General features: G+C 46.5%; 1 long non-coding RNA gene across 2 annotated transcripts in view; it reads left to right on the forward strand.

Moving 5' to 3' along the window:
• Positions 1–25,296, forward strand: part of LOC116943214 (uncharacterized) — a 103,856-nt gene that overhangs the window by 35,916 nt on the left and 42,644 nt on the right. The window lies entirely within an intron of this gene.

Raw genomic sequence — 25,296 nt, forward strand, 5'->3', positions numbered from 1 at the left:
CGAGCCAACTAAGCGCCTGGAAAATTGGCCAACTCTCTAACCAGCTGGCCGGCCATTCAGCCAGACATCCAACAAGCGAATGAGTCCAGTCAGCTTTCTGGGTTGCATACTATAATGAAATATGTATAGAACACCATGTGGCCTAAAATCTGCCTCACTAATAATTTAGTGTTGATCAAGGCTGTGCTAACAAAGTTCTCGAAGGCAGTAGATTCCCATTAATTGGGACCGAAGCGATGCTGCATCGCACGGATTCTTAATGAAGAGCCATTTATATTTTATGAACGCGCTTGACTTCATCGCGACGCTGGGTGAGGTGCGATGGTAGGGAGATGGTGGCAGCGGGGGGGGGGGAATCCCACGCTCTTAATCGATAATGCTGTGTAGTGATAATTAGAATAGCCTTAGAACAAAAAATACACGTGCATATCCCGAAAGTTAAATCACGCGTACCAATTGTATTTCTGTGCCCTTCATTGCCGCACCATTGTTTCCGATATTATTAGACTGCAAACTCATCGCGGTGGTCATTTCTAAGCAAGAAAACAGCAGTGCAAGCAAGAAAAAAGGAATGCCACCAACATTGTGTACAATATTTTAATTAAAATAATAAAATGAACAAGATTAATGTTGAAACTGTATAATAATTTGCAGGCCTTTGTTACTCCAATGCTGGATGAAGGCCTCCTAATGCTGTGCCAGGCATGGGGAATGTTTAACCATACTTCACCTGGTCAGTGAGGGTAGATGGAGTGGGTGAGGACCGGGTTTTGTTCAGATATCGCTCACCACTGATGTTAACTATTTTCGGGTGTATAGGCGGAATCATAGTGCAGTGTGCTAATCTCTGCATCACTGCCACCGTCACTATAGTGTATACAGTGAGGCAAAAAAGTATTTGATCCCCTGCTGATTTTGTACGTTTGCCCACTGACAAAGAAATGATCAGTCTATAATTTTAATGGTAGGTTTATTTGAACAGTGAGAGACAGAATAACAACAACTAAATCCAGAAAAACGCATGTCAAAAATGTTATAAATTGATTTGCATTTTAATGAGGGAAATAAGCATTTGACCCCCTCTCAATCAGAAAGTTTTCTGGCTCCCAGGTGTCTTTTATACAGGTAACGTGCTGAGATTAGGAGCACATTCTTAAAGGGAGTGCTCCTAATCTTAGCTTATTACCTGTATAAAAGACACCTGTCACAGAAGCAATCAATCAATCAGATTCCAAACTCTCCACCATGGCCAAGACCAAAGAGCTCTCCAAGGATGTCAGGGACAAGATTGTAGACCTACACAAGGCTGGAATGGGCTACAAGACCATTGCCAAGCAACTTGGTGAGAAGGTGACAACAGTTGGTGCGATTATTCGAAAATGGAAGAAACACAAAAGAACTGTCAATCTCCCTCGGCCTGGGGCTCCATGCAAGATCTCACCTCGTGGAGTTGCAATGATCATGAGAACGGTGAGGAATCAGCCCAGAACTACACGGGAGGATCTTGTCAATTATCTCAAGGCTGCTGGGACCATAGTCACCAAGAAAACATTTGGTAACACACTCCGCCGTGAAGGACTGAAATCCTGCAGCGCCCGCAAGGTCTCCCTGCTCAAGAAATCACATATACATGCCCGTCTGAAGTTTGCCAATGAACATCTGAATGATTCAGAGGATAACTGGGTGAAAGTGTTGTGATCAAATGAGACCAAAATGGAGCTCTTTGGCATCAATTCAACTCGCCGTGTTTGGAGAAGGAGGAATGCTGCCTATGACCCCAAGAACACCATCCCCACCGTCAAACATAGAGGTGGAATGATGCTTTGGGGGTGTTTTTCTGCTAAGGGGACAGGACAACTTCACCGCATCAAAGGGGCGATGGACGGGGCCATGTACCGTCAAATCTTGGGTGAGAACCTCCTTCCCTCAGCCAGGGCATTTAAAATGGGTCGTTGATGGGTATTCCAGCATGACAATGACCCAAAACACACGGCCAAGGCAACAAAGGAGTGGCTCAAGAAGGAGCACATTAAGGTCCTGGAGTGGCCTAGCCAGTCTCCAGACCTTAATCCCATAGAAAATCTGTGGAGGGAGCTGAAGGTTCGAGTTGCCAAACGTCAGCCACGAAACCATAATGACTTGGAGAAGATCTGCAAAGAGGAGTGGGACAAAATCCCTCCTGAGATGTGTGCAAACCTCGTCGCCAACTACAAGAAACGTCTGACCTCTGTAATTGCCAATAAGGGTTTTGCCACCAAGTACTAAGTCATGTTTTGCAGAGGGGTCAAATGCTTATTTCCCTCATTAAAATGCAAATCAATTTATTAAATTTTTGACATGCGTTTTTCTGGATTTTTTGTTGTTATTCTGTCTCTCTCTGTTCAAATAAACCTACCATTAAAATTATAGACTCATCATTTCTTTGTCAGTGGGTAAACGTACAAAATCAGCAGGGGATCAAATACTTTTTTCCCTCATTGTATGTATACACTCGGAGGTCTAATTTCAGCTAGAGCTGTCCAGGAGGTGGGGGGTTGGTGGTTTGGTGGTCCCAGAAAATATACCACGGTAAATTAAGCCCTGTACACTACACCAAATGCTGTTGGCTCTTGACCTAAAAATCTAAAATAAATAAAAAAAAGAACTCTCACCAGCATGAACAGATGCACAATTATAATGCCATATTTAAACATCTCTGGAGTCGGTGAGTTAAGGGCTGCACATGGGATGGTGGTTGCAATGTGCCCACTGGCATTTGTGTGACGCAGCAGGAGCATCGGTGGCAGCACTCCTTTGAATTGAGCAGATGAATCCTGCTGTACAGTACAGAGGTTTTTTTTTTTTACAAAATAAAGAATTCACCTTTATGAATATTAAAATTTCCACTGCTACAATTATTTTGGAATCTGCCGTGCATTTATGACCCCTTGGCCTCTACAAAAAACCGAGGAACTTTCAGGATTAATCTTTTTTTTGCAAGTTGACCATAACCTATTTTACATTTCTGAGTTTATGTATTTTTTTATGGCTCAGTCACCAATTTAAAAAAAAAGTACGTGCAGTATAGTCTGTAATTAGCTGCTCCCTCTTAGTTTTGGCCAGTTGGCAGTTCACCTTCCTGGAGGCACAGGGATGCATCAGGGGAATTCACAGACGTTCTGCGGTGACATCACACTCACATCACCCGCACTGTGGGTCCCAGCAACCGGCGCTGATTCTGACGTTCAAGTTGGGCACCTGCTGCACCAACCCACGCATCGCGCAGCCATTGTTTCAGTGGGAAGAGTCAAGCGGCCCCGGATATGATGCTCAATACGTGCAGGCTTGCCTGGAACGATTTCAGGTTGATCACACTTGTCTTTGTGAGACCACCTAGGGACTGCTGACAGACAACTGGGCATGTAGGACAGTGGCTGTAAGTGATTAGAGCCATGTGCTTTGGAGGCTTAGGTGTTGGCACACACGCGGTACCTGTTATGAGCGATGCGTGAAAGCTGCGGTGAGGTACACGGTCACGCTTGGTGATGCTGTCATTGACAGCGACTCCACCAACTCTGCCACTCTGCAGGCTCAGGACAGCCGTATTCGGAATACGGACGACAACAAGCACCGTGGTGAAATCCTCAGCTGTTCAAATTCAAATATACCGATGTATAATGTCACGTGAATTAATAATTACGTCATAATAATGGACTGGAAGGAAGGTAGCGAGTGATATCAAAGTGTGGTGGCATTTACAGCCGGGATAACCTTTTGACCTTCACTTGATTATTAGCAATGTGTATATTCCACATAAACTATAAAAAAAATGTTTTCGCCATGAATAGTGCACTATGTTTATATAACCGAAGGAAACAATAAAATAGGCACTAAAACAACAACATCAATAACCATTTTAAATCCTTAATTTAAAGCCAAATGAGATTAAACGTGCAGAATAATAATCACTTTGTAACAGCAATTGCATAGTAATAAAGCAGATATTCCCACCCAAAGACGAGCAATGTTTCCCACTACACCACATCAGGCAAGCACTTACGCGGGTCGCCCGAGCGATGGTTGTTAACCGGTGTGGACAGCGAGCTGTCAGAGTGAGCCGCCTCATGGGATTACAGCGCTCGCTGTTTCAGCACATTTACAGCTGCCGTCCATGGGCCCTCTTGAGGCTTCGTCTCGTAATCCTGACCACTTGCACGCAAGATGTCTCCGCACAGACCACACGGATAACTGCAGATTTGTCCTCATTTGGCCAGTTGGTAAGGCAAGGGCTGGTGATGCGATGTCGAGCTGGCTTTCCAGGTGGCCCTGGGTCAGAGCCGTGGGTGGCATTTGTTGGGCCAACAATGGTTGGACCAACCCAGGGATTGCACGGAGACAGTGGCCGAGTGCTGCAGCAAAAGGAACTGCGAATGCTGTCCGTGTTTGGCTGGCATGTAAAGCATGGCAAGTAGGCCAATGTCGAGCTGGCTTTCCAGGTGGCCCTGGGCTAGAGCCATGGGGGGGGGGGGGGCAAATATTATGCCAGTGTTCTTCACTAATTTTCACAGGGGGGGGGGGCACTTTCGCAGATAAGACATGATAAGTGTGAGGGTCCGCCACACATTTGAAACCATTGGGGTTTGACAGCACGATGGGGTGTTTTCACTATCTGTGTATTGTCGGGGGGGGGGGGGCGGGGGCGTACGTAAGGGGCCGCACAAAAGGCCACCAGGGGCGGCCAGTGGCTCGCGGGCCTTGCAATAAAGAACACTGTATTCGGCTAACAAACGTGCATTATGCCAGCTGCCTATGTGGTGGCTTTTTGAACGTCTTCATGAAGATAACAGTTACATTGATTTTGAACAGCTTTGAAATTCTGATAATGTAGACATTTGTTTCCCAGCCAACTATCGTAAGTGGGCGAGCAGTCGTTGGCACCCGGTCTCTAATTTGCTTAAGCCACACGTAGTCTTTGTTGTTTGCCTTATTGCTGTGGTGTCTCCCGAGGGAACAGTAATTGAACAATTCCTCATTAAATATTCTAAGTGGTTTTTCTCGCACTCCGCATGACAGATACGGTTCCCATGCCACAGCTCTTCGTGTCATGTGCCACGCTCGCAGGGCCTTGAGTCATGCACATTTTTTCCCCCAAGCAGCATTGCCAAGTTCCCGAATTGCTAAGACACTGCGTTTTACACATTTGCAAGTTATCACACGTTTTGTGCTTGTAAAGTTCAGTGTATTCTACTTCAGCACAACTGCAATTATATGTAACAAATGTTGTCAGTTTTTTGACAGCTGATCTGAGAAGCAGTCATAAAATGTTATCGACGTGATTACACGTAGAGCAGCAAGATATCCCATACTTCAGTACTCTTAATAATAATGCCCTTTATTCCCAATACTCTTTTCATTGAGGGTCCTGTGGCATTCGGATGCTTGGCCACTTCCATGAATGAGTGTTTGACGTGTCTTGGGAAACCAGAGATCCGAGAGAAAACCCACGCATGCAAGGGGAGATGATACTCAAAGGGCTTTGCACAGATGTATTCGAGCATCCCGTTTTTGTACTTCCATTCCCTGACCACCTTGCAACCCATCTCCTGACCATCTTGCAACCCGTCTCCTGGCCACCTTGCAACCCATCTCCTGGCCACCTTGCAACCCGTCTCCTGGCCACCTTGCAACCCATCTCCTGGCCACCTTGCAACCCATCTCCTGGCCACCTTGCAGCCCGTGTCCTGGCCACCTTGCAACCCATCTCCTGGCCACCTTGCAACCCATCTCCTGGCCACCTTGCAACCCATCTCCTGGCCACCTTGCAACCCGTCTACTGGCCACCTTGCAACCCATCTCCTGGCAACCTTGCAGCCCATCTCCTGGCCACCTTGCAACCCATCTCCTGGCCACCTTGCAACCCATCTCCTGGCCACCTTGCAGCCCATCTCCTGGCCACCTTGCAACCCGTCTCCTGGCCACCTTGCAACCCGTCTCCTGGCCACCTTGCAACCCGTCTCCTGGCCACCTTGCAACCCGTCTCCTGGCCACCTTGCAACCCATCTCCTGGCCACCTTGCAGTCCGTGTCCTGGCCAAATACACCCACGCTTTCAACGTGAATCATCATGACAACAACTTAGGGCACACTTGCCTTTTTATTTAACAGGTGGGAGACACTGTGACTAATGTAAGGAAATGAGTCGTCACCAACATAATCATCATCAGTTGAAACCTCTGAATTGTAATAAACGGCTGGATTTTCTTCTCAACATTTAAGATGTTTATGAGGCTACTCCCAAAGCCATCGACCAGCTTACTAACTTCAATATAGTATCACCCCCCAACTCTCTGCCCCCAACGATATGAAAACAAATTATGTCAAGATAATAATATGAATTGATTTTGCTCATCACCCATGGAGCCCGAAAGCGTATGTCATCGATGCCAATTCAGAACCACAAGTCGAGCAGCAACACATTTATTTTGAAAGTTTCATTCATCTGAGCTAAGGGAGAGGTGTTTTGCCTCCTGCTGTGCTTACAATATTACAATGATGTGTTGAATCGGATTTGATTAAACCACATCGAATCAAACGTTTGGTTACAAAAACACAATGTGACGGGACTGTCAGATATTGTTCGTCAACCGCATTACTTTACGAGCAAAGTTTCGAGTGTGGCTGTGCACCTTAAGACGCAACGCGTTCAGTAGCGTAAATCTTTCCCGCTCTGAGATTCCTCCCCGCCGTTGTCAAAGTTCAAGCGGTTGATGGAAATGTCGTCGGTTGCTGACGTTCTCAAAGTTCAAAGGGGCGGACGTCGGAAGCGAATGCCTTGATTTTTTGTAATATTCACTTCAGTTTTGCATTGCTTTAAGCAATCGCAATTGCAGGAAGCGGATCCGTGGACTGTTCGCACTCACTGCATTGGCGATTCCCAGTGAACCAGTTTCAACCCATGGCCGTGCACAAACCATTCACTGATGGCTGCTTGTATCTGAAGCCATGTTCAGCCCCCCCCCCCCCCCCCCCAGGTCAACGTAGCCTAAAATGCGTACTGTACTTTCTGAGATGTGTCCACATCCACAGTGAAGAAATGTATGTACTGTACGTTTAACTTCCTTCGCACCATACGTAGCCAATCACCGTGCTAATCGGAGGTGCGATTATAGGTGGCCAGGCAAGGGTAGTGCTGTACAATGCAACTCAGGGTATGTATGTGCGCATGTTGAACTTCTTTCGCACCGTACGAAGCTAATCATCGTGCTAATCAGAGGTGCGATTACAGGTGGCCAGGAAAGAGTATGGCCATGCAATGCAACTCGGAGTGCTTAACAGATGCACGCTGATAGCAAATTCGCCTCCAGTGTTGGTAAAGTTGCAGCCCTGCAAATTCCTCGCTTTTATTCAACTGCCAATAGGAGGGAGCTCCCGAGTGCCTCGACTAAGAGGAATATTTTGGCGGCTATTTTAAGCTGTGATAAGGGGGGGGGGGTTGGTGAGATCGCGTAAATATAAATGTGTCGTTAAACCCGCCGCCACCTGACACAGTCAATTACTAAGGGTTGTTGCGTAGACAAAATGTGCCAATTAGTTACTGCAGCACACCGGTGTGTTGGAAAGTAACTAATTGGCACGTTTTGTTGACGTGACGTAACTTACTAATTGGCTGCGTTGGGTGGCGGCGGGTTTAACGACACATTTATATTTACGCGATCTCACCCCAAATAAAAAAAAACATTATTATGAATAACATTGGTCGCGAAAGCCCACTTACGTGCCAAACTATTCCCAAGCTGGCCAGACACCGCAACCTGCCGATTGGTAGAACCATTTGCACTGCTGGGTTGGAGGGTGAGGGCAGGGAAAGGGATTCATTGTTTAAACTGCCGCATCGGTAGATCGAACCGGCAACCTTGAGGTCGCAAGACTTGTGTGCTAACCGTGACACCACGGCAGCATCCCCTTGCAGTAAATGAGCCTTCATAGGTGATCTGTGACCGTTTTGTATTCGTGCGCTTTAGATTGTGTGCGTGTGTGTGTGTTGCAGGGGGTACAATGTAATGAACGTGCGGTTTGTGCCGAGATGCCGACGTTGCGTGGTGTGCTCGCGTCGCTCGCGAATCCGGGCGAATACCAGCCGCGGCTTTACGATTCGTATTTTTACCGAATTGTAACGGAGGGGGAAGGGGGGGGGTCGGACAATATTGTGGATTGTGAAGGCCAGTCATTGGAACAGCTCACATCACAGGGGGTTGCGACGGGGGGCGGGGGGGCTGGAGGGGACATTAAGGAAGGAGAGGAGGGTGGGGGGTTGGAGACTCGTTGCCAAGAACAACCTTCACCACGAGAACATGGTAATGGGAAGACACAATGAGAGATGAGACAAAGGAAGAGAAAGAAATCGGGAGAGAGAGCGAGACGAGAGGCGAGACAAAGGGAGAGGTGAGGTTGGAGAGTAGAGAGTAGAAACATAGACACAGAGGCAGAGGGAGGCACACCAGGAAAACAACAGGAAGACTGCAAGCGATGCACAGGGACAAAGAGGGGCGAGAGACCTTAGAGACACGGAGGGAAAGAGAAAAAAGGGAGACAGAGAAGTAGCAAGAGAGAAACAAAGAGACATAAGGAGAGACACACACAGACAGATACATCGGGGCATATGGAGGAACATTGGAAGAGACTTTGCCAGTTTATTGAAACAATATAGAAATAATACAATTCAGCTTTCAATTATATTCAAAAACATAATTATTTCTTTCGTATTTGGCGAAATAGTAACAAGAAATATATTCGGTGTACTCCTAGCCTAGATATACAACTCAACCAGAAAAGGTGTGGTGATCAGCTATGACCGTGGGGACCTAAGTGAGACTGAGCACTGGCCAAAATCATTGACAAGCTACGTGCGAATCAGTCCTATAAGGCAAACCTTTAACAACCCACACTCACCAGCATGGTGAAGCATGGTTAAACAGCCCCCCCCACCCCCCACCCCCATTACTGACACTGTATGAGGAGACTTTTCATAGAACAGTGCATTTACTCATAGCTATTGATCATTCGCATAATTGTTATTGTTACAACTCAAACGACACTCACCACTTCAGCATTAACAATGGCGTATCATGGGGGTAAATATATATAATAGGCCAACGTTTTGGCCAATGGCCCTGCTTCAGAGCAGAGCAGAGCGAGAGAGAGAGATCGCAGAGAGGTTGACTGGATTGTAGTTAGTGATCGTAATTTATAACGTAAGGCAGCGGCGCTAATTGCGCACGTGGCGAGCGTCGTTGGAGTTTATCCTGCGTCCCACTGGCCACGTTGTCGTTCTTTCTTTACGGAGACTGTGTCCTTACATATAACGGATGTTCAGCAAGGAAAATATCGTGCAATTATTGCCCCATGTTTTGATTAGAAGATATAGTCTTTCAAGGTACCATGGTATTTTATTATTTAGCTTCATATATCGCTTAGCAGCTCGATTGCGGAGCTGCAGTCAAACGTGTCCAATCATTAGTGTCCATCTTCTGACTCTTAAAATCTCAACAACAAAAAACAACGTTGCTGTAATGTGTGATTACCTACAAGGAACCTCTTGATACACCCTGCTGATTGCCTAATAGTAGACCGTAACAAGCTTGTATCTGTAATGTTGTGATTGGCCAATGCCGTGCCTATAATAAGCCGCCCGTCAAAAGACGTTTTTTCTGATTGCCTAATGCCATAGTGACTTATTCATTTACAGCACCTGCCCTCTGATCCTTTCTCCTCTCTTAACCCTTTTTTATCCTGCGGAAGGTTGACCCCACATCACTGACCCCTACCCCTACCTCACTTCTCTCTCCGGCACACAGCATCCTTCCCCTTGGAGGAGTCCACTACCCCGGCCTTCATAGTTTGTCCCGCTTAATCAACATCAAACTGTTTCTTGCCTCCCCTGCTCCCCACGACCTTCTCGCCCATCTACCCTTCTCCTTCCCCGCCTCGCCTTCTGTTCCTATCCAGCGAATCAGCACGCACCTCCTGTATAGCTTACATAGGCTGTTGGGGCAAGTGCAGTTCGCGAGCACCTATTCGGGGCAATTATTTGGTGCGTTTGCAGTCGTGCACAAGCAAAATTAATGAAGAAAAAAAATATACAGAAATTCCCAAAAATGTTGCCTATTCTACGAGGTTTCATTTTTTTTATTTTAAGGCAGTGTTGTTGACCTATTAAGGCCAGCGTGATGCACAAGGGAGTGGTGTGGACAGCAAATCACGCCCGGCTGCCTCTCTCCTCAGCGAAGATGTTTGCATACCGCGACCATGTTATTATTCATGCAAGGCTGAGTGGATCTAGCAGAGGTCCAGGACCTGTTCAAGATATTCACTCGTGACGTTGCTAAGTGTGGTCGAGAATTGAACTCAGGTTGCCGGGTTTATAGTGAAGCCCGCGAGCCGCCACGCCACCACTTCATCCAGCACGCGTACAATCACGCCCACGGAAACCAACGATCCCCATTTAGTAAAAACAGACCTTCGGCACAAGGGGATTAGTGCGCACCTATTAAGCATGCGTAGAGTCCGTGGCTCATAAAGGATGTGGTGTGGCCTGTATCACGAGCTGATATCTCTATTTGCACACTCGTTTAAAGCCGAATTGACCTAAAAAAAAGCCCAGGGCAAGTTACGATTTTAATTTGCTACGACCTTAACCATTGCTGGGAATCGAACCCAGGCGGCCAGGATTGTAGTGCAGTGCCCAACCTACTTCGCCACCACTGTACGCATATGATGATCTCTCTCATGTGCTGTGCTCACTTACTTTTTGTCTATCTACAGCTGGATGATGTCATTATCGTGCTCTGTGGGCCATGGACGTTATTTACCCGTACTTCATCCAGCTGATCAGTTTGAGTAGGTGAAAATTGGGCAGCTTATACATGGGCGCATTGAAGTACAGCACAATAGTCTCTTATAGCCTATAAAAAAATGTAACCTCTGCAAAGCTTGAGAACAATATAAATCCGCATTCATGATGCAGGTTAACATGCCCAGAATATGAATTGAATTCATAAGGTCCTTCAACTGTCAAAATGTGCGTGGTGAAGCCAGCGTCAGAACTGATCCGTCAACAGTAAACTCCGGTCGAAGGGAAGTATCGCAGAGGTCAATAGACAAAGCCTTGGATTGGTTTGCTCAGTTCTCCGAGCTTGATTGCGAGATGTCCCTGCAGGAGCTCGCCGTTGTGATATAGCAACGCGCAGCGGGGGTGCTGGGTGGGTTGCTCTTTTATCTCGCCTCTTGCCCGTGTGAGCGGTGTGTCGGAGACTTATGAATGATGCTATCGGACATCTGATGACAGCTGCCCTTCAGGAACAACGGGAATCGGGGAGCGACGATCACAACGGCGGGCGGAGCGTCGGGCTGCTAAAACAAACGGCCGCTTCGCAGCGGCGTGGAGCGCAGTTGCGGCGCATCTGGTGACCCATTGCGGCTGGGTCTGACCCGTCACCTCCTGCCAGCGAGCCTCCACTTAGCCCACATGGCCGCGAGGTGCACCTAACCCGGCGCAAGTGCCTTTGGCAATGTCACTCATCACCCCCCCCCCCCCCCCCCCCATTTGTAATCGAATGGCAGTTGTCGTTCTTGTTGTGAGTGGCACACACAAAAAGAAAACCTGCACGTGACAAGGCCCGAGTGTTATTGCGCAGAGCCCTGTGAGGTGTGGCCCTTCGAGAGACGGACACTTGGTCTGGAGAGGGAGCCAATTAAACAGAGGTTCTCATCAGAGGCTGCGTGGGGACTTGAGGCTGCGTCGCCTTGCCACGACCGCATCCGGCTCACCGCCTCCGTTTTGCTTGCACCTGGTGCACACGGTTTTGATGCCAGGGGGTGGCCAGTGTTGGGCATGCTGCTCGTATTGCCAATCGTGGGGGTGCAAAAGAAAGAAACAAACAAAAAACTGGACGTGTCGTGGGAAGAAGACTATCTCAAAACACGGAAGTGCGAAGAAACCCCATATAGAGTGAGGGAAACAGTATTTGATCCCCTGCAGATTTTGTACGTTTGCCCACTGACAAAGAAATGATCAGTCTATAATTTTAATGGTAGGTTTATTTGAACAGTGAGAGACAGAATAACAACAACAAAATCCAGAAAAACGCATGTCAAAAATGTTATAAATTGATTTGCATTTTAATGAGGGAAATAAGTATTTGACCCCCTCTCAATCAGTAAGATTTCTGGCTCCCAGGTGTCTTTTATACAGGTAACGAGCTGAGATTAGGATCACACTCTTAAAGGGAGTGCTCATAATCTCAGCTTGTTACCTGTATAAAAGGCACCTGTTCACAGAAGCAATCAGTCAACTTACAGATTTCCCAGGGCAACTACCTCAACAAGAGGACAATCCTGAGAATACCAGGATAGGTGGCTAGCCCCTAACCAAAACCCTCGCCCAAGGGGGCTGAGCACTCCCTTGCCGTTCCCGTTGGCTTGGTCTGCTGGAAGTCCTCTCTCGCCTCTGCCACAGGCCTACTGAGCACTCTTGGGATATTTCCATGGACAGCTACCACGAAACAAAACTAAAATGGGACGGTCCTGGTAAACCCGAGACTGGTGGCAACCGTGGATGTGACGATTCTTTGAACCCACAAGAGCCGGAGCTTTTGGCGAGGTTTACTCTCGGTGCGCAGTCCGTCCGCGCAGGATTTTTTTTTAGTGTGTGTGTTGTTTTGCATGCGAGAGGGAGAGAGAGATAGGGAGGGATGGAGAGGATCCTTTCTCTAGTGGACATGCTGTTATTACTTGCGATATGCTTGAAAGGGCGCAGAGCATCATGTAATTACAGGGGTCTGTAACACCATTATGAATAAAATTACACGCGTGCCCCCGTGTAAACAGACCGATCAAAAGGGGGGGGGGAGGTCATAGTGAAATGCGTGCTTCTGCGGCGTATCTCAGTGATAAAAATATGTTTTTGCTCAATTTTGATTGCGTGGCACAAACGCTAATTGTAAATAGCTTGCAGGAATATCTCCTCTCTCTCTCTCTCCCCTCTCTCTCTTCTCTCGCCCTGTCAAAATAATGAACGCGTCAAGCAACGATGTCACGCGTGATCCTCGCTCGTCCCCTGCTGGCGCTGATGCTCATTACAGCTCACCTTGCACAGGTACCCCCAGGTCAACAGGCAAAAATGTTGAGACGGACCCACGATTGACTCCCCCCCAAACCCCCCAGGGTAATCCACCGATGATTCTCAAAACAAACTCGCGCTCTCCGCCACCCAAACCGAGTTAAGCTTTGCGCCGAGGACCGACGGGCGAAAATAGTCTCGCAACAACTTCGACAAAGAAACCCGGGCAGCGATGCCAGGCAACATCGATGTCCGTGTGTGTGACCGGGGTGTGTGTGTGTGTATGACTGGTGTGTGTGTGAGTGACCGGGGTGTGTGTGTGTGTGTGTGACCGGGGTGTGTGTGTGTGTAACCGGGGTGTGTGTGTGTGTGTGTGACCGGGGTATGTGTGTGTGTGTGACCTGGGTGTGTGTGTGTGACCGGGGTGTGAGTGTGTGACCGGGGTGTGTGTGTGTGTGTGTGACCGGGGTGTGTGTGTGTGTGTGTGTGACCGGGGTGTGTGTTTGTGACCGGGGTGTGTGTGTGTGTGTGGCCGGGGTGTGTGTGTGTTTGTGACCGGGGTGTGAGTGTGTGTGTGTGTGACCGGGGTGTGTGTGTGACCGGTGTGTGTGTGTGACCGGGGTGTGTGTGTGTGACCGGGGTGTGCGTGTGTGACCGGGGTGTGTGTGTGTGTGTGACCTGGGTGTGTGTGTGTGACTGGTGTGTGTGTGACCGGGGTGTGTGTGTGTGACCGGTGTGTGTGTTTGTGACCGGGGTGTGTGTGTGTGACCGGGGTGTGTGTGTGTGTGACCGGGGTGTGTGTGTGTGACCGGGGTGTGTGTGTGTGTGACTGGTGTGTGTGTGTGTGACCGGGGTGTGTGTGTGTTTGTGACCGGGGTATGTGTGTGTGTGACCGGGGTGTGTGTGTGTGTGACCGGGGTGTGTGTGTGACCGGGGTGTGTGTGTGTGTGACCGGGGTGTGTGTGTGACCGGGGTGTGTGTGTGTGTGACCGGGGTGTGTGTGTGTGTGACCGGTGTGTGTGTTTGTGACCGGGGTGTGTGTGTGTGACCGGGGTGTGTGTGTGTGTGACTGGTGTGTGTGTGTGTGACCGGGGTGTGTGTGTGTGACCGGGGTGTGTGTGTGACTGGTGTGTGTGTGTGTGTGTGACCGGGGTGTGTGTGTGTGTGTGTGACCGGGGTGTGTGTGTGACTGGTGTGTGTGTGTGTGACCGGGGTGTGTGTGTGTGTGTGACTGGTGTGTGTGTGTGACCGGGGTGTGTGTGTGTGTGACCGGGGTGTGTGTGTGACCGGGGTGTGTGTGTGTGTGACTGGTGTGTGTGTGTGTGTGACCGGGGTGTGTGTGTGTGTGACCGGGGTGTGTGTGTGTGTGACCGGGGTGTGTGTGTGTGTGTGACTGGTGTGTGTGTGTGTGTGCGCGAGCGATCTCGCGAATGCTTTTTTCACAGCCTGAGGGAGGCAAGAATGGATGGCGCGCGTGCGGCTCAGTGGCCGCTCATTAATCTTGCTCTTGGCGGGAAATCATTAGGTAATAACGAGCTGGGATGGCAGGGTCCGGTCTGGGCCTGCCTGCCGGGCCCTCGAGGGGGGTGGGTGGAGGGGGAGGAGATGCTGGTTAAGGGGGGGTCGGGGTAGGGGGAGCCACGGGCCCCCTGCGCTTTTCCTGGAGCCCCTCAGCCCCGGTTCCCCGCCTCAGTAAACTTAATTACCACCTCCCTCCCCTCCCCTGTGTGAGGGCGTCGTCGTCTCTACCCTTGCTCACTGCGTCTCTAAACGACAGCTCCATTCGTCTTGCCAGCCTCGCTCACCTGCCAATGGACCTCCCAATAAACTCTTTCATTTGCTCCTGATTTTTTCCACGTTCATCGGCGCTTCGTCCAATGTTTGGGCCTTTTACGTGTGTTTGTGTGTGTGTTTTTTTTTCATTCCACTCGTCTTGTTTCGTTTCGTTAGAATGGCATGAAGTGTCTCGATTCGTTCGATGCCACGTTTTATTTATATATATGTGTGTGTATGTTGGTACCGCGATGTAAATGCACACCTATTGCCGCTAACTCCTTCCATCTCTCGCGTGGCATTTGAAAAGGCGACTGGCGGAGCGTCGTGACCGCGCGTTGAGTCTGCTGATGGCATCAGAAGTTGCTCGATGGACGGCGTTCGCGTTAGCGTTCATCGTGGGAAGTGGGCCTTCGTCTGTCGCTACAACGCGTCGGCGAATGTGTTTACTGTAAGATTCTTTACGCTCACGTGGAACGAAAGAACCGACGTTTCAGGACATTAGTTCTTTCGGGATCCCGCGTCAAGACCGTCGCGACCGATGCATCGCAGCTATAGACCCCGGATTGAGCCTGGGCAATCATTCACACACACACACGGTTGGCACACAGTATATGCGGTACATATTCTTAATAAATCACTGTCTTGCAGTGGTTTATTACAGATCCCTTCCTCCCATTCCGATCGCCCCCCCCCCCTCCCTCATGTCAAGATGTGTTTCTCTCCGTGCACAGCAGGACGTGGTGCTTGACTTAAGGAGGCTCGTGCAGACACCAGCCAGTCACTGGACTAAACACTGCGGCAGCGTGCTATAGACGAGGCATCTGCTGATATGTATTGACCCTGGTGGGATTTGTAAACAAATTGCACGCTCCGCAACAGAAAGCCGAATGAGGCTGCTGTGTTGCGTGCGTTGGAACACTTAGGAAATCATGACGTGATCGAGGGCACTTGTGTTTATTTAGGTCTGCATATGTTATTTCGAGTGCGAGGATGGTGCGAGGATTTCAAATTTGAATTGAATTGTTCATAACCATATGAGACCCTCCCCATTGCAAGTGGTATTCTTTCTTTCATGGGAGACCTGGGTGAAAATAAAGCGAATAGAGAGGCAGAAATACAAAATCAGTTCAGGAATAAAAACACTTGGATTTATTTATTTTTGTTATATATAAAGGAAATTAAAGTAGTGACAGCAGAAAATACTGAGAGAATAATTTGTCAAACGAAAACAATATTAAATTATGCTTCATATTAATCGGTGAGGTATAGATATCTCCCAGAATATTTAGCAAAATAGTTGCATGTGACCTTAGACTTGCTCATATTTGTATTTATTTTAACTAATTATTTGTTTTTATTTTACCAAGTAAGGCCCACGTAACTATATAGCTCTTTTTCAGAAGCGACCTGGCCACAAATGATAGCTCAAAGAAATGGCTAATCACGTGGAAATGTATATTAACCAAATACTAAATTTTGATTTAAAGCTTTCGTGACTGCAGGGATTCATATTCTTGGTTCTTTCGGTAAAGTCACGTAGATGATGATTGCTTGTGTTGCAGTCCAAACGTCTTGAGAATTTTATTGTTTTATATTTTTATTATTTTATTGTTTCCCTTCTACGTGACTTAACCAAATACTCTAAACGCATGTTTCTAAATGTGGAAAGAAAAACTAGAGGACCCGGAGAACAATCCACACGACCACGGGGAGAGAGACACGCAACTTCCACATATACAAGCGTCAGGGTCGGGATCGAACCCATGCCTTCTGCATACCGGGCGAGGTAGTTAACATTTGGTCACCGTGGAGTATGTGTGTTGAACTTCCTTCGTACTGTACGTAGCCAAACGTGTTAATCGGACACATGGGGGAAGGACAACAAACTAAACACACAAAGCATATTTGTCCTGAGCCCAAAATTGCAGCCTTCGTCTCCATTAAGTTATTCTAACATCGCCTGCTCTTCATTTCCATGAGATGTTATAGTTACCGTAGTATAATTTTACACGAGGTGGTGAGTTTTGTACTCTGTCCATTTTTTTTCGCTTGTAAGTTTTTTGTTTTGTAAAATAGCATTCTGAGTCACTGCGAAGGGCCTTGTTGAGAGAGCGTGGCTCTCGTTGTCTGACCCAGATTATTATTATTTTAATGCTGTTGCTCTCTTAACGCAATTTCAACGCCGCTGTTTTGTCTTTACAATTCGTCTCGAGCGATATAAATCTACATATTGCATTTATTATTGAATGACACTGTGTGTGTCTTCACTATAAAATAATGAACCAACTAGCATTGTAATGGACAGTGCACTGCAAGTAGATGCAAAATAATAATAATAATAAAGCGGATAATAAACTCTACAGCATAGAAGCACATTTTATGTTTCGTGTGCCTTGGCCCCAGTGCATTTGAGGACTGCGTATTACCTCACTTGGCTGAGAAGGCAGATTAAAGGTGAGCCAAACCTAACCTGCTGAGTACACTGTATTTGTCACGGAGGCCCCTAATCCCCAGAGCAATTATTTAAACCTGCCACTGAATGTCCTGATCAAAACGTTGAGAAATAAGAAATGTCATTTTTTCCCCTCAGAGCAGAAGGAAAAATAACTTTAATAAATCTTAAATAAAAGATCGGCAGAAACCTGATGGTGAATAATTGCGGACTGGTTCTTGATTCCGCTGATGATATTTTTGTTCAAAGGTCACGCTTATCATCTTACGAACTTGCATGTCAATTGTAAAAACCCCAATACGTGTATCTCTTCTATCCACTACATATTTACACTCCGTTCACACTTTACAAACAGTGTACAAGTTGGGATTCATTTTTCATGGAATATTATTCGGAAGCCCCCCCTCCAATAAAAATGTCTAAACCCCTTGGAGTGAGACAGCTCCGACAGCCCTGGACAGCACCGACTGAAATGAAGCCACGTACGAGGAAACTGCTGAAGGAAATCATGTTGGGCTGGTGTGATTTGTTTACTGCGTTTTTACGAGCCGCGCTATTTGTTTACACTTCTCGCTGCTATGGAACTAACTGAACTTCTGGGCTTCAACTGTTACTTGTTTGGACCCGAAGAACACAAGCGTGATAAGCGCGTGAGCATATCTTAACGCAGGGCGCCACTTGCTGGCCGTAGTGTTGTACTGCAACACTTATATTCCTCTTCCTTTTTATTGACATGGGAACACCTTTTGTCCCGAGGCCCGATTGCATGCTACTCCTATTATCCGTGCCTCCTAACAATTACTAGAAACTTCTGCTATCGCTGCTTTAAATTATCCTATTATATGCGTCTTTTTTGCGGATAAGAGGAGTGATCTGGAAGTGGTGTCGAATTTAATCAATTCGTATTGATCCGTGTGTATGAATTGTCTGCCTTTTGGCGTCCTCTGGTCTAACACCGTTTGAGACAAGGCTCAAAAGAAAGCTGTCTCTGGTGTGGACCAATCAGTTTCAAGGACAATGCATATATTATCAGAGTATTTTTTTTTTGCATTTTGACCACAAGCATTGTGGTTAATGCAGACATGATTCCTTGTCAAAGGTTTCAGTTTGGTGTTTTAACATCTTAACACCTATTCTTGGTTCTTTCGGTAAAATAATATTTTTATTATTTTATTGTTTTCCTTCTACGTGACTTTACCGAAAGAACCAAGAATATGAATCCTGTAGTCACGAAAGCTTTAAATCAAAATCTTAACACCTGTTATCATGTCTGCAAGTGGTTTCTCGAATGTATTCCTATTATTCCACATCTTTCCACGGACAAGAGAAGTCAAATTGATTATATTTGCTCCCATTTATCCCCCTCCCCCCCAAACCCTCTTCCTTCAACGACCCACACTGACCATCTTGGTGAAGTATGGTCAAACAATCTCCATGACTGACACGGCGTTGGGAGGCCTTCATCCAGCAGCAGATTGAGTAAGGGGTCGATGAGTGAGCCCGTGGAAGGCTTCAGGAGTAGCCTCGTGGCGAATATCTTCAACGCTGCTTTTAAAAACTAAGCTATTAAATTATGTTTTATTTTACCAGCTAAGGTCAAATGAGTTATGTAGCTCGTTTTCGGAAGCGACCTGGCCACATGTTATATCTCAACGAAGTGGCTCATGTGGAAATGTATAGCAGCCAAATATAAATTTATGTTAATTATAAATGTGGAGGGAAACCCCGGAGGACCTGGAAAAAAATCCACGCAACCACGGGGAAAGAGACACGCAAAATCCAAATATAAACTTTTAATATACAGGCGTCAGGGTCAGAATCGAACTTCCGACCACCTGTATACCAGGCAAGGTAGTTAACATCTCGTCACCGCGGCAACCCTATGATGAAGAATTCCACACCTGTGACCTTGCAATCAGCTATATTTATGCATACATGTTGGCAATGGTGGCATTTCTGCTTCTACATTCGACGGTTATTCACGAATGTACAGTTTTCAACCGATGCCAAAAATATATTATTTTTGTTTGAAGCTTAAGTAGGATTCTCGGAACAAGTTTTCATAAGAAGTGCCTTGTGTCACGTCTCGGTCGCACATGGATATTACATGGACATTTTGAGAATCAAAAGCCAGATATAGTTTTGTGCAATGATTGCATTTTTACACAGTATTGCATGCCTACTTATGTTAATTATTGTTGTGCATTTTACATGCGCGCACACACACTCATACATAATTCTGTCACAGATAATATTACCACTGATCATGACTGACTGAACGAGTGAGTGATGCACATTCTAATTAAGTTCCCCAAGTAAAGGAAAGCTGAAAGTTGGCACAAAAATAGCCATCTGTGTGCTTTATAATTGGAAACACCTGAAAGCCAGAATGTTTAAATGGTGGGATCCTGAAAATTAAAAATGACACGGAAACGTCAGCAACAGATGGGAGGTGATGATGATCACAAATATTGCTGCTGCTGCTTGCTGCTAAGTTTGTGGACCCAGTGGGGGCTGGACGGGAAGAAGAAATGAGGCTGATTAAGCCGAATGTGAATGGGGATTTTCAATAACGAAAGCATGTGACGCCAAAGCTGATAGAAAGCACGTGACGCCTGTTATCGATTACTGGTAGTGTGGAGCACACAACAGGCGGTAGAAATGTTATACGAACACAAATTACGAAAGAAAAAAGACGTACCAAAGGTCAGCCTTAGTTTTAAGTGCCATCGTTATGAAAATTATGTTATAATCTAACGTAATAAATATTCTGCTGATTACATTAAGCGTACGGTATGTATATAAAGAGGCAGGGTAGTTGCGCATTGGTTAGCACACTACCCTATGATGCCGGTTGCCTGAGTTGAATTGCCGGCGTATGGCTAACGTAAGGGATGTGGTGAAGTCTGAACCAGTACTGAGCCTCCCGGGTCACCAACCCGCACTGACGGCCGTGGTTAGGTATGGTGGGGGGGGGGGACATGAATTGAGAGCTCACTCCCTTTTGGCAACATAGCTACCAGAACAACCGAAGGAGAATGAACTGCAGGATTTTATTGAAGAACTTGAAAAAGTAGGCTGCAGAAGTGGGCTCAAGACAAATGTGAGCAAAAAACATGTCACGTGCAACAGATGTGCGATGCATTTGGCCCATTGCCTGAAAACACTGCCCGATTGCAGTATGTTTTTGTTTTTAGGGCAGTATTATTGATGAATGTGTTGATTTTGTTATTATTATTTGTGCTTGTGCACCACTGCCAAAGCAGCATCACAAAATGTGTGTTTGTTTAACTAAGGAAAGTAAGCGGTCTTGGCCAGGGCACATTGCGAGCCGACATGATGGCCGACCGATGATGAGCCTGGCCAGAGAATGGAAGACAATCGCGACTCGGTGTCTGATGTAAATTGCAACAATGCTGCAGAAGGTACTCGACAGCTGACATTTGGCACATATCTACTCGAGTATATGCTCATAACTGTAAACATTTGATAATCAACATTTTCATATTTTGGTACCAAAAAGTTATGGCTCTGGAGGTCGACTGGTTCCACGCATAGGGCAGGATCAGCCTAAAGTTCTAAATTCTCGTGTGAAGTACAATATACCATCCCGGTCACCACTTAACCAAATAAATTCCCATTCCGTGAAGTGGGATGCTAAAGCTGCCCTGCAATTTCATTTTCAGGCCAGGGCTGGTTGAACGGCCTCCAATATAGGGAGCTCTAGAGAGCTACTCTTTGGTTATTTCGGTAAAGTCACGTAGAAAGAAAATAAATTAAATAGAATACGACGTTTAGATAGCAACACAAGCAATCGTCATGAGGTAGAACTAAATTTGAGAGAGAGAGAGACAAAACACAGACACGGAGACACACAGACAGACACACAAGCAGAGAGAGACAACACAGAGACACAGAGAGAGAGAGAGACACACAACATCGACACGGAGCTATTTAGAGGGAATTCAGCCTCCCCTTCCACACGGGCCAGATGTCTTGGAAGAGGTGGGGAGCACCCACAATGCATCGCAAACACACGTGACCGGCCGATCGACGAACTCTGAGCGTACCCACGCGTGGACCAAACCAGGGTGGAATTATAAAGAAATTTGCACCATTGTTTCAACTGCCGCCGCTGGGAGATCAAAATCAAACCGTGCGACCTCTGGTTTGCGAGTTCGGTGTTCGGACCACTACACCGCGACAGAGCGGTTTACTTGTACAGAGCCACATCAATTACAATGCTCCTCGTTTCCTTGAGATATGCATTGCGATGAGGCGTTTAAGATGGGTGCAGTGCATCACGCGTGTTCATTTGGGAAATATTCACACTTTTTGCGTACATTTGCCATTCAATCTGGATCGATTACACCCCAGAGCCCATGCCAACGTTTAATTGCGGCTATTACTTTTAAATTCGCGTTTAAATTTAATTGCTTTCCATAAAATATAGTCATGGTCCGACATGTCCTTTGTAGTTGATAGAGCAATCGTTTGATTAGAAACACTATTGATTACCCTATAGATGTGGCACATTGCAGAAGCCAAGGGAACATCACAGTGCAAAACATGATATTTGAGCATTATGCTGCTCATAGGAGCTGTAGTGTAGCGGTAAGCGCGCTGCGCTACGAACCCAACGACCCGAGTTTGATTCTCCGCTCACGGCCAACAACAGTGACGATTATCTGAACCGGTCCTGGATCACCCCAACGTCGACTCAACCTCAAATGAGTACCTGGTGCAGTGTGTAAACATCGCCACTAGGGAAACAAAGGCGGCCGGGCGTGGTGTTGGCTACCCACCGCCTCGTGTCCCGTGCCGCCTTCATAGGTGCTCGCTAACAGCACTTTCCCCAACAGTTTGTACAGACTGTACGGGTGATCTTTGTCATAGGACCCATAATTACTACGTAGGCAGAAGGCAAACCCGAATGTTAAACTTTTCAAATTGCTGTCACGATTCTCATTGTAATTGGATAGCAGCTGAAGATAGAAGTAATTTAATATAATTTTAACTCATTAGTACGGTGGCACCTAGTTTCATAAATTACCTTATGCAAACACCACTGATTGAAAATGTGAAATGGTACCATTTCAAACAGTTGCGCTCTATTGCACAGCGAACGCCTGTTTGATTTGAACCAATCTTCGCTGGGTAAATTCTCGCTGGGAAGTTACACCAGCGAATGCAAACAATACCGCTCTCATTTTCTCCACCAGCTCCGACGCCATCCGAGTGTGCAATGCAAGAGCACTACTTTCACGCCCGCTGGCAACGTACGCACGTGTTCTCCCACCCCGTTAGGACCCTGCCGTTCGGTGTCGCGTCTCACGAGAGGGCCCAGTTTGGCCTATAGTGCAGCGGCGAGGGCATTTAGCCAACAAGGCCAACGGGAATTGGCAGGGAGTTATTATCATCGCTCTTGGGTGAGGGTTAAATCTGTCTCCTGTCCTGGGTTTCCCAGGATCGTCTCTTTTTTTTTTGAGGAAGCTGTCTTGGAAAATCTCTAAAGTTCGCAGGATGTTACAGGTCCAGATTTTTGTCAGCTGCTAGACACAGGCTGCCATAGGCCATAACACTACATTCTGAGAGATCCCATAACATTATGGGGAAATATAAGTGCAAGCATCTACATTATTATTCGTAATATTGTTATTCATAATAATCAACCACTCAACGCAATCCTTTATATGTAGTTGTCCGTTATTGCGATATTGCGGGACTCTGTATTATTTTTCCCATGATGCACCCCGGTTGTTTGTACCTCAGAGGTGGCAATGCTAGTGAGGGTTCGTGCATCAGGTGAAAGGTCCGGACCCTCGTTTTGAGGCCGCTGCAAGCGAGGTGCTACACGAGCAGGGCCGAGTCCAACGCCTGCACTTAAGATTGCCGGCCTCTGGAGTTATTACCAATCAGTGGGTTGTCGAGACATTGTTTCGAGGGCACAACCAGGTCAGCCCTGACTGATTCCACATTACTTAAACTCCCCTGGCATGGCTCTGAGTGGGGCAGAACGTTCTTAACAGGTAACAGGGATCGATGAGCTCATCCTCGACAAAGCTGAGCATTGTCACTTGTGCCGCGTTTGCTGCGCGTGCCTCTCGGCGTCCTTGCGGTGCCGCTGTGGAAAATTTCCGCCCCCTAAGCCGAGCTCGCGATGGGTAATTCATAACAGCCTCCTTTGTGCATGATTGCCCCCGTGGTGCGTGGCCTGGGTGTGAACCAGGTGTGTGATTATGACGGTGATGTATCGCTCAATCCCAATCCGCAGATGTTTTGGATTATTAATTCCAAATTAATTGGCACTCTGGCACGCTCAATCGCTTAAAAATGTCTGAGGCTAAACATTGCTGAGGCTAAACGCGAATGCATGTGATTTTAAACGGGAGTTACAATGTCCATACGAGGAATCACGTCATCGTCAGCAATGATCTCTCCACTGCTGGATGAAGGCCTCTCCGTGTTGTCACCATCTCTCAACGTCCTGCGATGTTGTCAATCCACCTAGCACCTGCACATGACCTGATTGAAATTCTCCATCTCCGCGGTGGATGTCCACCTGAGCCGCATTCCCTCCCGTGTTTTATACAATAACTATATATATTCTTGGTTCTTTCGGTAAAGTCACGTAGAAGGGAAACAATAAAATAATACAAATATAAAACAATAACATTATCACGACGGTTCGACTGCAACACAAGCAATCATCAGGTGTGAAAACCACAGCAAGAAAACTTGAAAAAAGTGGCGGTTTTTTAATTGTTTCCCTTCTATGTGACTTTACCGAAAGAACCAAGAATATGAATCCCTGCAGTCACGAAAGCTTTAAATCAAAATGTATATATAATATATACTATATATAGTATATATAATATATACTATATATAGTATATATTATATATAGTATATATTATATATATTATATATACTATATAGTATATATTATATATAGTATATATATGCCGCAGAGATTTAAGCCTCACTGGCAGCTGACTTTCCCAGTGGTTTGGGCACTGAGCACTAAGGCAGTCTGTCACTGAGTCATCTGTGCAAGGAGTCATTTCAGTCCTGAATAGTGGATATTAAAGAGCCCGTGTCTTCATTGGCGAGTGTCGGTAAAATTATTCTGCGTTTCAGCCAAAATGCCAACATACAACATCGCGACTTGTAATACTATGAAAAGTAACAGATGTCCTACATATCTCCAAAGAGACGCATCTCGCGTGTAAACACAGACAATTCACCTCTGGTCTCTCACACCTGGATTAATGAAGGTTATTGCTGGTGGGTTGCCGTGTTTGACATGCTGGGGGATGCGGGGCCGCATTTGATGGGGACCTGAGGCTATTGTAGTTTTTAGGGGGTTCCTCTTTGTATATTTAATTCCGTCTCTCGACTGCTTTCATCAATACAATCCATGGCCTCATACCAAAACACTCCCTCGCTGCTTTAACCTGAGTTATTTCAATTTAAAGCTTTCGTAACTGCAGGGATTCATATTCTTGGTTCTTTCGGTAAAGTCACATAGAAGGAAAACAATAATATAATAATTAATTTTTTTTTAATTATTTTAAATTGTATTGTTTCCCTTCTACAATAAAATTATAAATATATTTTTATTATTTTATAGTTTTTTTATTTTATTGTTTCCCTTCTACGTGACTTTACCGAAAGAACCAAGAATATGAGTTATTTCAGTTATAGTAGTTTTCCCCCCCCAATGTGCTGCACAAATTGTGAAGCGAAATCAAAAGTCAAAACGAAAGCAACTGTTTTAATTTTGGCACGCGATCGGTATCCCCACACGTAGCCATGCTATGGTTTTAATTATCGTAATACCGCACTATTGAGTATCGACCATTATCGAGCTTTGTGTGGGGAGGGAGGGAAGGCACCCTTCAAAATCCGTGGCCGATAGCTGTAACCCCTAAAGCCCTTTGCATGGACCCGACCGGTGAGACCTGAACCGA

This window comes from Petromyzon marinus, chromosome 17 (genome assembly GCF_048934315.1).
Source record: "Petromyzon marinus isolate PM22_M1 ecotype Great Lakes invasive population chromosome 17, UKy_Petmar_22M1.pri1.0, whole genome shotgun sequence".
In the NCBI taxonomy this organism is placed as follows: Eukaryota; Metazoa; Chordata; class Hyperoartia; order Petromyzontiformes; family Petromyzontidae; genus Petromyzon; species Petromyzon marinus.